Here is a 16492-nt window from a genome sequence, read left to right as displayed (position 1 = left end):
CTGGAGCGTGATGCCACAGTTTGGGAAGCTGATAAGAAGTGTCAGTCATCTTACACAAAAAATTACTGGATTATATATGTGACTCTGCAGGTGCACACTCCTCATCCCCCATTGACTAAGTCTGCCACTGAAGTGCTGAGATGAAAACCTGAAAGCAAAATGGTTGTGGCAATTGCTGCAGGGGAAAGAGGGATAGAGAAGGAAAAAACCCATCTATAAACTTGCCATATAATGACAGACCCTACAGAAAGTATATATATGAAAAAAAAATCTGCTTGTTATGGACTATGAGATCAGTATCATCATATATAAATACTCACACTATTAAGCAATCAGAATTAAAACAGCAGCACTGATTTTTAAAATGACCTCTGTATTCAAAAAAAAGCTTTTCTGATGGATTCAGCCTGTTCAATAATATGAACTCAAGTGTCACAGTAAGATACATTGCTCTGTTGTTCTACTGTTCCCAACAATTCAAATCTACAAGGAAGGAATCTCAGTTTGCCATATTTTTTTCCCACTGATGAGAAAGTGGAAAAAAATTTTGTCAAGTTCATGTGGCTTCTGGCATAACTTAAATGCAGTTCTAGTAGAGGAGCAGAGCAGAGTGCTCTGTCCCTAAGCTGCAGGACACAGCTCAGCACAAACACGTGTTTGCAGTCACATGTGGCCAAAAGCTACAGAATGACTGCACAAGCACAGCAATTCCACTACAGCAGGAACTGCCTCTATTGAACAAGGATCACAGCAAGCTATAGCTTCACTAAGCTTTCAGTCATGACTCACATCACAGCCATAGTCAAAGTCTGAAAGCTTATCCATAATGTTTGTCATTAGCTTCTGGAGCTGGCAGCCACAGAGGAGAAACTGAAGCAGTCTGGGCAGCAGGTTATGAAACATTTGTTTCCTTTTGAGGTTAAGGAGACCACAGCGAAGGAGTAATAGTGATACTAAAAACTTGGTTACAGTTATCACACACATCCGCCTCACGCTGGAAATCGCTGGCACTGAGGGCTTTCACAGTCCCTGCACACAGCCTGCACAGCTCCCCATGCAGCAGTGCCACAGCAACCCCAAAATGAGCAGGGAGCTGTACCAAGGGCATCCTCAGCAGCCTGAAGGGAGTCAGTCATTCACTGCTGGCAGCAGCTTGGAGAATACCATGAACTTTCACATCCAGGGTCTTGCTTTTAGTGAGGGAAAGCAGAAAACAACACAACTTTCTCCTCTTCTGCTGGACTAAATAGACATTCCAGAATCAAAGTCTTCATGAAAGTTTTAAAAGAGCATTTTTCTTTTCAAATACAAATACAACCCTATATACAGATATGATAAAGGGGGTGGGGGGGGTGTGTGTGAATTCCAGTGGATGAGTGAAGCTGCCATAAACACTGGGACAAGAACTTACTGAGCAAAAATATCAGGTGGCCGGAGATAAGAATAAAGTCAGAGAATGCAAATGAGCAAAATCTATGCTGTAACAGTCAACCTACATCAGCATCAAGGATATCCATTGCATGCTCAACACAGAGCCCAGGTCTAGCTTTGCATCTCAGTGTCAGGACCCAAAGCTGTTACACCCCTTCAGGGCAGCCCAGCAAAGCCATGGTCCTCTGCACTAACTACAACATCTACTGTGGAACAAACCATAATCTCTTCAAAAGTTTTTTAACAATTATTATTTTAAAATGTAGCAGTATTTTAAATAAATCAATATCTAAAAGTTTACTTCAGTGCTTAGTTTAAAATACCAGCCTAACATGGATAATAGCACACAAGTAAAAAAAAAATTAAGAAATCATCACTGCTAGAAATAATAATGAATAAACATTCTGTGTTTTCAAGTGCTATAATAAATATCACCTCTTCAATCACCAAATTGATCCTTGCTATTGTAGCTATTGGGCAGCATATCAAAATACATAATTGAAAAATTTCTAAAGCAAGCAGTAAATGCCAAGCTTTCCAAAGCAGTTACCGAACTGTGGTGGTGCAAAAAAGACACTAAAGAGACTCAACCAGAAAGCAAGAAAATTGCTTTTTCAGAGCAAATAAGAAAGTTTGAAAAATATGAAAAAGATGATGAACATATACCTGCCCTGAGCTGGAAGTAACAATGCCAAGAGGTTACTTCAGCACTCTGGACACAGACTGCCCAGGCCATGCTGGAAGGGGCTGCAGGCACTCCTCTGGAACTGGTTTCCATGTGGCTCTAACAGCTCACAGGAAAACTTCTGAGCTCCAGCAGCTTGTTTCTCCCAAAGTCTGGAAACCACTGCTCTGAAAGCCAGATGAATAGAGTGGCTCCCAGGAGGGTAGGGCAGGGTTTAAAAAGAACAATCAAAAACCAACCAAACAAAAAACCTAATACCCAGGCCAAAAACTAAAACCAAAACAATCACACATACCAAAATAAGCCAAACAAGCTCCCAGCTCCATGATCTGAATGGAATTCATTTACAGAAGTCAATCTCTGAACTACTAGAAGTGTTCTGTGCAAAAATTTCCCCTCACTTGCTCTGAAAGAACTCGGCTTTTCCAAAGTAAGAGAGACTATTTGGCCTCTAATCCCTACCTGCAGTTAGAATACAAACAGCACTTATTGCACAAAGGGACTCAAGAGAAAAGGAATTAAATGAAAAGCATTCCATACAGTTTCATTTTTACAACACACTCCTAGGTTGCTATAACAAAAAATCTGAAGAGGAATCAAGCAATTTCTGTACTGTGGCTGCCTTTCAAAAGGCATCCAAAAATAAAGCAATTTACCTGAAACACTTCAAATGTATCAAACAGGAACAGAGACTGAGATTAGTTTGGCCAGAAGAATGGGAGAAGGGAAAAGGGAAGTACAGAAACCCCCATGATCTTATGGATCAAGATGTAGATAACTGCTGTCGTGGATGTTTCCATTACTTGTAAATATTATTTATCATTTGTCTTAGTTAAAAGTTAATTCTCCCATTAGCAAAGCTGGGGAAAATTTGCTTTGGTTTCATTTATAATTTTTCTTTTTTCATGGTTCATTACTTGATCCAGTCAAAAGGTGTACCTAGGAATGTATGTACCTCAACAAGAAAGTTATGAAGGACAATGACTAAGTCTTCAGGGGGAAAAGCTTCTAGAGAAGTATCAGGAGGCAGAGCCAAGCTTACAGACTAAGGGAAAGAGGTATAAGGGGCATAGGAAGCAAGGGGACTTCTAGCTAGGGAAATGAGGTTTAAAGATCTTCAATCCTTTCAAAATTTGCTCTATTACATTTAGAAAGAAAGGAGAAAAGATATTTATTTACTAAAGAGCAAGCAGTCAACATTACATCTTAAAAAAAAACAAACCAAAACAAAAATGAAGCAGTATTATACGCAAGTCTCTTGCTCTCTAATTGTCATCTGAAACAAGTAATTATTGCATTATTGACCGGGAATTGCAAGTCTCCCACAGAAGATGATGTTACACAAGACAGCAAATGAAGAACTGGGATGGGACAACTTCCTGGAAGCAGCCTCATCTCTGCCATGCCCACAGAATATGTAGCAATGACTAGACAGACAGTAACAACACTGCAGCCACCACTTATTATCACACTGATCAATCATTATGCTGCTGCTGCCTTGCATTCCCATCACTGGCTCTGCCTGGCCAAAGAGGACATTTTGACAAAGCACAGGATGGCCAGACTGGTTTCTAACTGTGCCAATGTAACTAATGGATGGGAACAAAACTGTATTAATAGAGTACATGATTATTCTATTCTTCGATAAAACAAAGCAGTTACATTCTAAGAAGCCCCTGAACACTGAACAACACGCATGAACAATACCAGTCTGTAAGGTAAAGAGTATCAGAAGCTTCACCCCACTGATACAGTTATCTTCATGGGAAAATAAATGGGAGGTACAATGTAACTTTGTGGACAGAAAACCAGCTGAGAACAAATAGCCTATGTAGAACCTGCTCTATAACTAAGCAGTTTGCAGCAGCAACTTATTTATCTGCTAATCTTCAAAGACAGAAGCAGTCTGATGGCACTTTACAAAACAAAACTCTTAAAATGCCTTAAAAATGTGATTAACATCCTACTGACATATTAAAAGCATTTAAGGTATTATCAATACAACTTCTCAGTGGACTTTAAGCTGCCATTGAAGAAGTCATCCCAAAAATTTACTGATACCAAGAGTGACTAAATTACCTGCTTTCATTAGCTTAACCCTTTGCTTTATGAATTCATTCAGTGTCAGATGAAAGACTGCATGAACCAGAGTTCAGTTTGGACACTAACAACACACCCATAATTATCCAACAAAATTACAACTTGATGCTCTTGGTGAAGAGTGTGTATAGGCAGCCTTCACATTTCAAAGGACCTTTCAAAAGCTTTTTAAGTCCCAGGTGTTTAATAACTGGGGTAGACAGCAGCACTAGCATGAGCTTTTCTTCAGTACAGTGAAATTATTTAGCAGAAGATACCAACCTGCCTGTCTTATTATCCTGGCTTTATGCAGTGTACAGTGTCACAACCTCTTGGCAGTCATCAGGGCAAGAGAAGGCCTGCTGAAAAATCTTTCACAGTTCCTTTTCTTAGTCTGAAGAGCTTTTTTAGCTTAGGCTGTGCTTCTAGAAAACTATCAGATCAGGAAGAAAGGCAGGAAGACTGCTTCTGGCTACCCTGTAATACTCAAAAAACACTAACTAGAACAGTTGACAAGATAAATTATTTTCTTCCATGATCAGTAAAGGCCGAAACATCAGAAGTGTCATGACCTATTATGGCAGCAGCTCCTGGACTTGCACTACCTTCTCCTGGCTGTATCTAGAGCAGCAAGGCTACAGAAGCAGCTTCTCCAACTCGTCAGGTCTTGTCTCTGCACATTCCAGAGATGGCAGTGTGATTACATCTCTGCTGCGGCTCGGGCACTCGGTCCCAACCCACCGAACACACCCTGAACAATGTGTTTTTCCAGTATCACACCCCTCCTCGTGTTTTACTGCTCTAAGTAATAGCCTTCTCTACTGCAACAACAAAGGCTGCCATCTGTGGCACCACTAGAGAGGCTGCAAAACTACTCACAGAAAAAAGAAGTTCTGAAAGAGGGAAGAAAAGGATGCAGCCTCAGCTGGAGGCAGGGCAGTCCAAGGGCCACAGAGTATTTACATTTGTGTGACACTATACCCAGCATGCTACAGTGCTGTGGACATGTTCTTGGTGTGTTAAAGACAGACAATTAAAAAGCAATTAAAATGAGTACATTTGGATAATAATATAAGCACATTATTTAATTAGTGATTGTGCTCCCATTAGCACCTCCCTCTCCTCGTGGAAGTCCAGAAAAGCACACCACCTGGACCAGCACAATTTCTATCACTCAGATACAAAAATTTTTCAGAACTCACTTCTGTATCATTTCAGAAGAGTGCAACCCACAGTCTCAGAGAATCTTGGGGTACATCTATTTAATTAAATACAATAACTGAACACACACCATATGCTTGAGCAGCAAAAAGGTTTTGCACATTTACCAGTAGCACAAAACATTGCCTTACATGGGTATGATCACACACACCACTTGCCCAAACCAGCTCCGAAGGTACACTGCTTCTGCGCAGTAACTTTGCTACAGAGTCAAAATATTATTCACCACAATTCAGATTCTGTAACTCTGTTTTGAGACCAGATTCATCCTTGCAGCAAATGCTAATTGCACTGCTCACTCCTGAACTCAGCCTTGGAGCATGCTGAGTTTTGCTCACACTAGCAGTAGCACAGGAAGGTAGCTCGAATGTATTTTCCTAATAGTGATGTGATTTTTTAACTGTTGAAACACAGTTGATCTGTCCATGTTGGAGTTAAAAAGCCAAATGAATTTCCTAGTAGAGAAGAACACTGGATAACAATATGGATTTGCACTGGAATTAATTTTATAGGCACTAGGAGCAGAAAATATAAATCACCTACTTTAGTCCCATCTTTTAATTTATCTCTTAACAGAAAAGATCACTGCAAGCCACAGGAACTGTGCAATGTGCCCAAATCCCTCCCATTTAGGGATCTAACACCTCCAGCACTTCTTCCTGCTATTTTCAGTAATGCTTTTAAAGGTCTCCCTTTATTACTGGAGATATGCTAACACTGATCTTGTTTTCCCTCTTCTTCCTTATGCTCCCAGCTGTGCAGAGAAATGGATAGATACTTAAGGTATTCCAGGCTCGTGGAATCTGACTCAGTGGTTGCAGGTAGCTGGTAGTTCTAGACAGGCTTTGCTGAGAAGAGGGAAAGGCAAATAAATCAGATTCAGGAAAATAACATTTAAAACTATATAAAAGTGTGAAAAAGCAGGCAAGCACAGTTAATCATATTTCCTTCTTACCTGACAACACAAACAAGCTTAAATCCAGGCTTCTTTGCTGCATAGTAAAGGAGTCAGCATCAAATATCCTCAAAGGAGTACTTTCTTGTGAGTGTAACTATGGAACATGTTTCAGAGGTGGCTGTTACAGCAAAGCAGCCTGAAATCCCTGGCCAAAGCATCTCCAAAGTTCATCTGGCTAATCCAGAAAAATGCAAACACTGTGTCCCTGAGGAGACAAGGAGTGGTGATCTCTGCCATGCCACTGGACGTGTGTACACTGCCCAGGGGAAGCACAACTGGAAGATCTCAGTAGCACAGTACCTTTTATGTTTTCCTTGAGGTGGTGGCTTCTACAGGCTCTACTTAGCACAGTGCACTGAGCAATCTGAAATGCAATATGGAACCAGAAAGGTATTGTTTATACAGAAGAACTGTAAATCAAGACTGTCACGTGTGCTGGTTTGGCTTCTTAATGAGGAGGATATGGGATTTTCTACTCCTTGGAATACACAAGGGACTTTGTACTAAATTACCAGAATGCAAGTTTAAAGAAACAAAATCTACTCTCCAGACTTTTAGCACATCTTTCCTCAGTTATCCAGGACCCTTCCTAGTCTACTCAGATAATACCTCTAAACAGCCACTTGATACCTTGTACCATCTTTATTTTCCTTGTTGAAACTTCTTTACTTCTCCTATATCTTTTCAAGATGGAGGAGGGAAGCAAGCTGTTAACCAGGCTGCACTCAGCGCTCAAAATGCAGCAGCACAGTGAACTTACACAAAGCTTTTATTATTCCCAGTTCACTTCCAAAGGCAATGCAGTGAATGGAAGAAGATTCTATGAGGAGCAGTGAAAAGGTACAGAGGCAGTGTGGCCAGGCTCAGACAGCCTCGGGGTGTGCAGAGCAGAGAAGGGAACTCACCATCCCTCCCCTGCACTCATGGTTAACATCAGCATCTGCCACTCACACACCTCAACACACCAGGTTAAACAATTTTTGCTCAATCCAGGAGGGCTAATCTTATGCAAATATTCAGCCTTTCCATAAGGAACTTTAGAACAATCATATAAAAAACTGTTGCTAGCCTGAAGTATTAAAAACCCCCAAAATTCTTGACTGAGAACAGTTTTGCAGAATCCATAAAACTTTACTGTAGAAAAGAAATGCCTATTGCCAAAGTGTCTGGCACTTTTCATTCAGAACAAAGAGCAGGCCCAAGTCATACTTGTCCACTCCAGGAAAACCATTCCCAGTTGTGGAGAAGCATGCAGGCAGTGTGGGGCTGGGAGCAGCATCAGCCCCACACACCGGGTGTGTTTCCTCCTGGTTTGAGCAGGGAACTGCTCCCAGCAGCTGAAGAAGCACCTCGGCAGTGAAGTGCAGAGCTGAACCAATTAGTGTGGGGTGCCCGGTGCTGATAAATCCTAACCTCACATCAGGGTCGCTTTTACAAGTGTAGATTAACCGTGGGGAAAACGACAACAACAATTAAACCATTCAAGGCCTGAGGTTTGAGGTGGCTTTGTTAAGTCCTTTATGTGAACCAATACACACGCACACGTGCACAGCCTGGTAACACAGGAACATTTACTGCTTCCTGCCAGCCTTACAGGGAGCACTGCTGACAAAATCATTCTTTTCCACTGCAATTCCTTTTTACTGTGTTTACTAACAGATACATTTCAAATATAATAGTAAACCATGACTTTAAGAGATTCCTACTACAAAAAAAAAATCTACACTTTAGGTTAAATGTAACATTTGTTTTCGATGTAATTAACAAGAAGTAATTACGCTCTCATCTAAAATTAACTGCAAAATAAGCAAAACAAAAAATGTTCCTTTTTTCAAATGGGATGATGTGGAAAAGCAGTTGCTTTCTTGTTCTCTAAGACATAGATCTCAGAGTTCTTATTCTCCCCTAGTTTCCCAAATTCCTAAAAGCCATGTTTCCCAGGAGCTTTTGAGATTGCTCCTTAACAAGCTCAATTTTCCAGCCTCGCCTGTTAGTGCTGTGCCACATCCTACAAAAGCTTCCCTGACCAAAGAGGACAAGCACAGAATGACTGTGCATGGAAGGGGTGCCCAGCTGGGATGGGAGATTTGGTGATGTCCCTGCCTTGAACACGAAAAGGCAGGGAGCAGAGACTCAGTGCCCCAGGGAGCAGAGACTGTGGGGTGCTTTACCCCATTCTGCTCCCATTTGGAAATCCCCTTCCCTCCAACAGTGTCCCTGTTTTGACTGGAGTCTCCATGAAGATTTTTGGGGTCTAGACACTCCCAAGAAACCTCAACTATTAAATTTCTGGCCAGCCTTAATCTACTGAATTATCTGCCAGGTGGCTGCTTTCTTCTACTTAGTAGCATGAACACTAGCAATCATTAAAATAATTTTAGAAGCCTTAACAGAGCACTGATTCAAGAGTTTTCCTCAGTCTTTAACACAGAACCATTAAATCCCAAAGCAGTTTACACTTTCTTCAGCGTTCATTTTAACTAAGATTTAACCTTTATTTTCCCTTTCCATTCTGACAGCAACCTTTCTACCCCCAAGTGTTAATGGAAGAAAATTATTACTTAGGCTCTAAGAAAGAGCTGATTATTGTTGTAAAATGTTCTGAAGATCAGCTTCACTTCACTGCTTTGAAGATGAAAGTTACTGTACTGAAAACATCTAAATGTTAGCAGACACCAAAATTAGCACTAAACAGTGTTAATTATTTAGTATTGCCTACATGGAGAACAACTTTCTTCAAAGAAATAACACAGCTGAAAAACTGTTTTGTATGGAATCTCGGGTGTCAGTCTCCACTATTTACCATGGAATTCTTAAAAGAATGCAGAACAGGAACTTTATAATCCTCAGTTAAGCACTCCACTGACAATTTTATCACTTTTTCTTTGTCAGCAATTTTAAGTCGCATTCTTTTCTTACTGAAAACAAAAGGAAACTTTTAAGTGACTGAGAAAGCTTTTCCTGTTTAACTATTCAGTGTTAAATAGCCAACCAGCTGTTCTGGTGCCAAACAGGCTGCCATGGGACCTCAGAACCAAGTCCCTGCTTCCCCAGGCCTATTAGTTAAGCAATCACAATCAGGAATGAAGTAATACTCTGTATTCTAGAGAAAACAGCACACAGACCCAGCCATATACAGATTTTGAGGCTAACTTGCTTTTCCAAATCCTAACACAAACACACTGAAATCCACGAGGCAAAGAAACTGCTGTGTACGGCACAGGCACATGAGCTGTGAACAGCCAAATTCACATCTCCAAACCTGAGCAACTTGTAATACAAATAAGAAAAAGAAAAACCTACTGATATACACTGGAGCACCTCTAAACCAGCAATTTTTTAGAACCTCATCACAGACAGAGCTTTTTGAACCCTGTACCTCATACAGTAACATCTGCAGCTGCAAACTTCAAAACTACATGGTTTATGCAAACAACTATTTCAGAAACAGAAATTTGAGAGATGCCTTCAAGAAGGAAGACCTCACACCTATGTAATTTTATTTTTATTTCATTTTAACGAGCTACTAAATGGCAGGAGTGGAGGGATAATGATGCTTCTGACAGAGTTTATTGCATATGGTGTGGCTCTTGGATATTTCAGTGCTCACAGTAATGTCCTGATGTGTCACCATCCCAAATAATCACTCTAATTACTTTTCCCTTGTAAAGGGACACAAAACAAGTTGGTCAAAATTCTCCTTTTTCTTTGGAAAACCGAGTTACTTCACATGTGGCAGCAATTATAATTAGCACATTTTTCATCAGAAATACATTCTGAAGAGGAAATTGTATTTCACTGTTCACATGTTTGTTGCATATTTACTTTCTTACTACATATTACATTCATTTTTTGTTTCATGAGCCAAATCCTCAGACAGTATTTCAATAGCTTTCTGGTCAACTATTCTTAGAATATAAAGGCAACAAAACAGACTTGAAAACACATTTTAGGAGAGTTGGCTACTGCGTGTCACTCAGTGAATTACATCTTTCTTACACTTTGTTTCCAGAAACACATTCCCAATCTCAATACCCTATTCTTCCTGGCAAATCTTCCCAACTACTTCTATTTTCACTCCACTGCTGGTGTCACTCATCTGAAGCAAACTTTGAGGACTTCCAAAATTAATTACTGCCTTCCTGCTTTGCCTCTGGCTAGAAGCTGGTATAAACACCATCACTGAACTAAGCTGTATCTCAAATTCCTTATTCTGTTGATGATGAATGATTCTTCCTTTGTCTCAGGACAACACAAAGTCCCTCAAGTTTACTCCACATGCTGTATTTTTCTCTCTTAATAATGCAGTGTTTTGTGGTGTGTGTCATCATCAGCCACTACAACCTCACACACAGCTGGGATGGAAACCCTCACTACTCACACTTCTTCTGCTCCATTCACATTTCCTGCCACGACTCTCACCCCACAAATGCTCTCACTATTTGGAGTGTACCTTTGGAGCATACAAAAGTAGATTTTATTGGTCAGTCTTCCCCGGTACTGGATCCTCATTGCCCCTCATTTTCCTGGACTACTTTTCCACGACTTTAAAACTGCTAATAGTTTTCCTTGAAGGGAGGTAAGCATGGGATAATGCATGGCAGTGGATCACAGGGGAGAAGAGAAAAATAAACCCAAACACAGAGGTACACCACAAACTGTCTAGTATGTAATTCCTGGCACTTCCTTATCTCCAGACCTTTTTCACCAAAAAAATTCAATTAAGAAGCCATAAGGATGTTCCTCTTTCAGAAGAAGAGAGGACTTGATTTAAGAGATCATGCTGAAGAAACAGAATTACATACAAAAAAAAGTATCTGCAATTAATGTGCATTATTTGCAAGTTTTTCCACTGAAAAGTGACTAATTTTTTTATTCAATAAACTAACTGAACTGAAGCAGAGAGCTCCAATTTAAATGCCACTGCAGTCAGGTCTGACCCAAACCTCAAATAAGCTCCAGATGTTACTGGTCAAAATCAGAATTAGAGCAGGATTTAAGAATTACTGAGACAGTAATAATTTAACTGCAACTGTTATCCCTTCCGGAGGGGGAAACTTTTTCTCTGAAAGAAAGGAAGAGACACACTGTGCCTTTGCAATAAAGAATAAGAAGAGATATAAAAGACTATTTTATCTTCTCCTATTTTAAAATTGACAGGGACTGAAAAGAGAATGGTTACTTTAGTGGTTATTTTGCTGGAGGTTATCAGGGGGGAGAAGCTGCTCTCTGGGACACAGCTCTCAGACCAGCAAAGGAACCAAACCAACCTTTTCAAAGAATATTGAGTTATTTTACCTACAGCAGCCAGGTGGCTACAAGTGGCAGTGCTGGGTTTATCTGGGTGGTAACACAACACTGGCACACTTCAAACAGCAAAGCTACACAACAGGAAATTTATCTGTGCACATGTAACAGGAGAGTCTTTACCTGTTTAAGCTTGTTCACAAACCCCATCAGACACAACACAATTGTCTAGATTTTTACCTAGCAGATGTACCTTTTCCCCCCCATTACAACCTTTGACCATAAAAATGTTAAAATAAACATACACTGTTCATTCATATGGCCAAGCTCAGGTAATTTAATGTCCCAGTGGATGTTTTATTATTAATGCATTTTCAACAAGCTTTAAGATCAAAGAAACTCCACAAGACCAAAAAGAAACACAGACAAGGGGACAGTGTGAGTACATCTCTGGCTCACTTTGACTTGGACAATCTGGGTAAACAAGGTATTTCACTAAACATCTAGATGATAATCTGTGGGATGCTAGAGATCCCTGGGATTTTATCAGAAAACTTCTGTCAAGCTGTAGGATCTCCCCATCTTCTCAAGGCAGGGCCCTGGGATTTAAGCCACTTGCAGCTGAATTGCAGGAGAGAGGAAATGCAGCCCAAGGACCAGGCTGCACACACAGGGAAATACCACATCCACTATGGCTGGGCTGCACAATGCAAGATAAAAAGGTGCTCTTCAGTGTTCAAAACACTGCAAATGCCACTCTCTCTTCTTTGAAAATTAAAATATTTACTTCAAAGTACTAACACAGAATAAATGTCCCCAGAACAAAGATAAACACTTTTCAATTAACTTAGAGGTATCTGGTTTTAACTTTTGCTATTGCCATCATACCTAACACATGCAAGTGTTCACAGCCAAATTTGGGGTTGCAATTGGAGGGAAGAGTATTTTCATTATTTTCTACAAATCCTATTAGCAATCAACTCAACGAATTTCTCAAGCAAACAGAAAGGCTACAAATGTAAGGATTTCAGTGCCAATAGTGCTTATTCCCTCTGCCTAAATACAATCCAGCAGCCCTGAAGTCTGAGCACACTCCCAATCCCTGCAAGCTTCCTTCTCAGGCACTGCTCTGAACTCACCCTGCTGAGCTGTACAGGGAACTCCCACCTGAATGCTGAGCTCCAGCTACTGGGGAAGAGGAAGGATTATTCCACATCTACCAAAAATGCATCATTTGCACACATGCAGACAAAGTAAGACACTGGTCCCAAGCACTCCATGAGAATCCTGGCACTCCCCTGCAGCTGAGGTGACAAACTCCTGCTACACAGCAGCACTGCCTGCACTGCATTAACTGCATGTTACAACTGCTCTTCCAGGGACAATTATGACTTTTTTTTTAGGAAAAAAGTCTGCTGGACTTGCAGAGTTTCTATGAGATTTTTGTTATCATTTTTAACAACTATGCAATCAGATTGGCTCAACAAGATACAGCTTTCACACTTTCTGTTCTGTGAGGACTAAATCAGAAACAGCAGTATTGGTATTATTTATAGAATTTGTAATACTTGATTTACATAAATATTTTATCTGAGATCAAAGAAATGACCCTACATTTTATTTCATACACTAATGTACTTGATCTGGCCAGATTTTGAACAGGATCAGCAATCCAAGTGCCAGCAATACAGTTTCTCAATATCCAACAATCAGAATCTGTGCTTACACAGGTCCAAAACCTTCATGATGCTTTATCTTCAGGGGGAAACAGAAAGAAAAGCAGGAGTTCTAGGGCATTAAGGGTTTTCAGTTTTTGACTTTTGTTCAGAAATACAGAGGATGAGCAGGTCCATGATGCACAGGGATGGCAGGTACATGATGTGCACATAACAGCTGCTCCTGCCACTGCTGGCTCCTGCTATCTCACTGGTGCTCCATAAACTCTTTAAAATGGTAACATGCACTTCAATATAGCTCCAACAACTTAACTCCAATCCTTGTATTTATCATTGCTTGAAAGAACACATCTCAAAGAGCTGGTAGAAGTCTGTGGAAAGGAGAAGGTATTTCTCACCACTACAAGTGGCATGTCTACAGCAATTTGTATTTTCTCCCAAATCTTACAACACAGAAAGTGATTAAGCAATCTGGGGAGGCCATAAATCAAATTATTCAGGTATATTCAGGTGCTGGACTACCATTAAAACAGGATCTTAAAATAGGTTTTGCTACTGCTGAAGATTACAGAGACAGTAGAAATTTCCCTGCAGATCAAGGAGGCAGCTGCATACATTTAACCACTACAGGACTTACAGTTACAGATCTTGGTGAGTGAATCAACATGGGAAAGAAAAACAGTGTGGTGAGGAAAGCATTCCAGCTCCCAGAAAATTCAAGGCCACTCAACACAGCCAAGTATACAGCTATCTTCAGCTATCTTATGAATATAAGCTGAACTTCTGATGTGAACATATACCACTAAAAATTCCATGTGAGCTGAGTGCTGGCAGCACTCCCTGCCTGGCAGGCAGCTAACACACCATCTTCTTTCTCTGTGGCAGCAGGAAAGAGGAGCAGGTACCCCTGCAGCCTCTCCTCTGCTCAGGCCCAAGGAGCACCTGGACAAGGCTGCAGCCAAGAACAAGGCAGCTCTTCCCAGCTGCCCCCTTCTCCAGGTGTCCTCCTGAGCTGGAGCAGGAGGTGGGCACAGCTTTTCTTTTGGAAGCAGTTACACATTTTCAAAGCTTCTCCTGCCAAGGCAGCCCTTCCAGTACCTTTGGTGCACCCTGCCCTGGGAAGCACAGGGGCACAGAGCAGTGTCCTGTCATCCCAAGGGGTCCCCAGCTGGAACATGGCTCCCCAGGAAGGGAGTGCTGTCAGGAACGAGACTGCTCTGGGCTGCAGTGCATCCCCTCTGCAGAAACAAGTTATCAAATGAATAACCACCCCCCAAATCTCTGAGCAAGATGTAGAAATCAACCCACTACCAGCAGTGGGCCTTCCAATACCAAGGGTTTAACTAGCTTCTCACAGAAGGTAGCAGTCCATATTTAGGGTAGAAATCAACCATAATTGCTCAACAACTCCACTTACCTAAAAAAATTCTTACTCCAGAAAACACAGATATCTATTTACAAAACTGTATGCTGCCAAAATTTTAAATACTTCTATTGTACACCCATCCTTTGATTTAATAAACTATGCATCTGAGGTGGTTAATGTGCATTTCAAGGTATATTAAAAACGAGAGATCAAAAATTAGCATTAGCCCAGGTAATCTCTGCCAACATTTTGCTCCAGCTATGCTAACTAGACCCTGTCTAGCATTAAGCTCATCACTTCTAAGCCACTTTTACCCTCTTAGGTCTAACCTGTGAATGTGATGCTAATAGCAATAGGCACACTTTAAGCTGAATTCAAAATGACAGAAATTTCACGCATCTTCTTCTGCAAACTTTCCAGATCAGGAAGCAGGTTAACTCTGAAACTCTCTGCTTCTAACACACCTGCTAAAAACCTTTATTATCCAACCATCTTCCAGAAATCAGTGTCTCCTGTTTAAATTAGTACCATTACACTGGCCAGAAACCTTGGCTGATCAAACAGCTGCAGTAAACACCAAATACAGGTCTGAATGCAAGCTGAAAATTTTCATTCCACACAAAAGGACAACTTGGACAGGAGACTAAAACCCTCACAAATACATTTAGGTCATTATTTAATTTAAATTATTATTTAAATTTATAATATTAATTGGGTAACTGTTTGACTTTTTAATGTGTACTTGAATCAGAAAATAGTAAAGTACTTTATACAGGTGAAAAAACTGAAGACCCTTCTGATGTATCTCCAAGCTGGAAAATGCAAGAAACTATACTAAGGCACAAGGAATACCCTTGTGGGAAGAAAAGAAAAAAATAAGTAAACGAAATGAAGACATGCAGAAGCAGACCTGTAAGAGGAACAACTTCATCCCCAGAAGTGGTTTGCATCTGAACAACATTCAATTTTTATAATGGTAAAACCATGTGTCTGCACCAAGAGCTCTGTAAACTTGGATTTTATACCTTTGGAACTTTGCTACAGCCCTGCAATGCATTTTTGGGGGGAGACAGGCCCAGGTGTCTAATAAAGGGTCTTGGGTATGTTTTAAAAACAAATTCTAGAAGCCATTAATGGCTTCTCATCCTCCTGCCTCCTCAGTACAGTTGACCCACTTGTCTGTGGGGCCAAACAATAAAGCAGACCAGTGAACTGAGCTAGGTTAAAAATAAACACAAAATAAGGAAGTTATTTTAAATTCAGATCTCTTCATTCAACTCATTATGAGCAAGGAGGCAAAAGGGAAGCACAGAGTCAAAAACCCTGCTCTAGAAGACAACCTCTTCTCTGCAGCAACACTGAAGTGAATTAGACACAACTCTTCCCCTGGCTCTCAGCAGCATGTAGAAGTCATCTGATATCATCAAGTCTGGTGCCCAGACCAAAATCAAGGACCTTCTGTGCAGCTTTTGGGTGCTCAATTTTGGGTTAAGATCCTCTTTCTTGCAGGCATTATTCTCAGCTGGACTGCTGCACAGCCACCTGACACTGCACCAGCCAAGAGACTCCTTGGATGGGGGAGATGTTTGGTGCCTCTGGCTCCACAGAGGTCGAGCACACACACCTGCTAAGTGGGCTTCTGCTGGACTAATTTAAATAAAAGCCAGGTGACAATAATAATAATAATAATAATAATAATAATAATAATAATAATAATAATAATAATAATAATAATAATAATAATAATAATAATAATCTTGAACAAAATGGGCCTTCAAGATGCAGTCTGTGTTGAATTCAGTGCTACTGGTACAACTTCAGCAGCAAAA

At 40.6% G+C, this 16492-nt stretch overlaps 1 protein-coding gene across 1 annotated transcript in view; it reads right to left on the bottom strand.

Annotated features, from left to right (window-relative positions):
• USP7 (ubiquitin specific peptidase 7) overlaps positions 1-16492 on the bottom strand; it is a 69966-nt gene that overhangs the window by 43095 nt on the left and 10379 nt on the right. The window lies entirely within an intron of this gene.

Source organism: Molothrus ater, chromosome 16, assembly GCF_012460135.2.
Source record: "Molothrus ater isolate BHLD 08-10-18 breed brown headed cowbird chromosome 16, BPBGC_Mater_1.1, whole genome shotgun sequence".
NCBI classification, from domain to species: Eukaryota; Metazoa; Chordata; class Aves; order Passeriformes; family Icteridae; genus Molothrus; species Molothrus ater.
The sequence above is the reverse complement of the archived record's forward strand: the minus strand, read 5'-3'. Positions and strand labels throughout refer to the sequence as shown.